Here is a 2,794-nt window from a genome sequence, read left to right as displayed (position 1 = left end):
AAGATGTGTATAAGGCGAAGGGAGTGAGAATGTATCCTCCGGCAGCAGTCTTTGCGATACTCCTTAACGGATATTGTTGCGGGGCTTCTGTCCTTATCAAGAGCAACAACACACGTACTTTCCGGTGCGATGGCCGCCTTGATGACTGCCTGCTCGAGGACGACTTCCAGTTGGAGTTCCTGATCATGAACCCCTACGTACGTAAGCAGGCTGCTTTTTAATCAAAAGCTTGACGAGTCGGCGACCCCAAAAATCCGAATATATGGTCCAGTCTTTATAGAATGTGGGCCGCCAAATTCTTCTTCTGTTTATGATCAATGCGTCGCTATATTAAGAGAAGCCCACCATGCATGTAAGAAGCTAAATACTAAAATACCTGCTACAAGTGCTGAAATCCAAAGCTACAGTAATCTCCCCCTCTGAATCAGTGGTAATGTGTTAAGTTATCAATTTTTTTTTAAAAAAATTAAGTTGTTTAATGATTACTTTATCACTCTCCCTCACTTGTAAGCTCAAATTGCCTTTTAATAAGTAAAGCGTAACACGTGTAATATTTAATTAAAATATGAGGTAAGTGGCAGAGTCAAGATTAGAACAGAGGACCATTATGATATCATGTTAAACTAATAAAAAGGAAACGACATTATTGCACCTCAACAATTCATTCCTCAACATGAGGTTCCCACGATTCGAACCCATAGACCATGGCTCTAATTTCATTTGTTGGATCAGGTCTTTCACCATCTCATCTGAAAACCAGTTGGTTATAGTGAGAGAAGCCAAAGCTTTTTATGACATTTGAAATTGCACCCCACAAGACATGCTCTAAGAGCCTTCCAAGTGAACCGAATGTCATTGTTGCACCTCAACAATTGCATTTCCTTTCAGCTAGCTAGATGTACTTGTTCACCAATATACATCCTATTCTAATTGGGTTTTTTTTTTGTTTGTTTTTGTAAGACATATATTGATCACGCTGTATTGCAAGGATTGTGAATCCGTGTGTATGTGTTTGTGTTTTAATCAATAATGTATGTATTTTTGTCGGAGAATAATTCGCAATTTCCACGTTGATCGATAGTAAACGTACATGGCTGTATATATTAGAACCTCTCAATTCGCGGATGGTTGTGGAATGAGTCAACTTCCATGTCTGCTCGTGCATTGACCTCCTTGATTCATTTTGTCCAATAAAGTAGAATAAAAAGTTGGAAGAAAGTGATGAGAAGCTTCTAGTGGATAAAAGGCAGGTATCAACAGTTGGTTCGCAGGGTAATATATTTGTAGTCGGTTTATGCATTTACCCAAAAGTCTCGTATGGAAGCAATTCTTCGATATTTAAAATCTTTCACTAGGGAAACTGTTGTTATTTGCCAAACTGCAAGTAGAAGCTTCTAATTATTGGGATGGATTGGCCACATATCGAAGATTTACTTCAGATTTTTGCACTCGTGTGAGATATTAACAAGGGAAATAGTAGTGTGAAGGAAATATGTATATTTTTTGCTAGAAAATACTATAAAAATGTATTTAATGTCTAAAAATAAATTATAATAAAAAAATTCCGCTAATCGCGGTTTAATGGGGGTAGTTTAACTTTATAGTTGGAACAAAAAGGAGCTTTGTCCTGTATTGGAACAGAATCATCTAAAGAACAAAAGTCCTCGCGCGACGGTTGAATTGCTGTAGTTAGAATCTGACTTGACCATTAATGTATCCTGATCCTGCATGTAGTTTAAGTAGCAAACAATTTCGTTATATATAGAACGAGAATTCCCAGTGAATGATTACGAGAGTCATCAGTCAATTCAATCTCTATCTTTTGTGCTAGCTCTCTAATTGTCAGAGTCAGTGATCTCTAGCTGCCATGAAAAACCTCTCAATGCTCACTCTTATCTTCTTCTTATTCTGCCTTGTTTCTCAAGATATCTCTTCAGTCTCTACTTCCACACCTCGTTACACCGCTGCTGATAATATTGCCCTCAACTGTGGCACTCGTGACAACTCAACGGCTATGGATAAGCGCCAATGGGTCGGAGACATACACTCCAAATTCACTCCCATTGAAGAAGGTGATCCCAAATCTAATGCCTCTACACCCCAAATCCAAGACAGCTCCGTAAACACTGTCCCCTACAAGACTGCCCGTTATCTTATTCACAATTCATGTACGAATTTCATGTAACCCCTGGCCCCAAATTCGTTCGGTTCTACTTTTACCCGGTTTCTTACTCGGGTTTTGAAGGGTCTCAGGACTTCTTCACTGTCAAAGCCAATTCCTTCACCTTACTAAGCAACTTCAGTGCTTCCATCTATATCCATGCTGATTCCTTGAAAGAAGATAAAACTCTTTCCAAGGAGTTCTGCATCAACGTGGAAAAAGATCAAATATTGAATTTAACATTCATCCCATCTCCAAGCACTACTTCTAGTAAGCTGTATGCTTTTATTAATGGAATTGAGATTGCCTCCATGCCAACCAACCTCTACTAGTACTATGGCCCAGAAGGTCCAGACGTCCCTTACGTCGGCCAAAATTATCACTTCTCCCTAAACTACGAGATGGCACTCGAGAAGGTTTTTCGAAGCAACGTGGGCGGGGGCTTCATATCGGCGGTGGATGACACTGGGATGTTTAGAGAATGGTCCCCGCAGGACGGTGATTATTGGTTGGGTAATGGCGTAATCCCTCATCAGCCATCTTTCACACCCAAATACACAAAAATACCAGATTACGTTGCACCAGATGATATCTATCGGACAGCAGTGTCGATGGGTCCAAACACAACCAAAA

Source organism: Corylus avellana, chromosome ca5 (assembly GCF_901000735.1).
Source record: "Corylus avellana chromosome ca5, CavTom2PMs-1.0".
NCBI classification, from domain to species: Eukaryota; Viridiplantae; Streptophyta; class Magnoliopsida; order Fagales; family Betulaceae; genus Corylus; species Corylus avellana.
Note: the sequence above shows the minus strand (reverse complement) of the source record.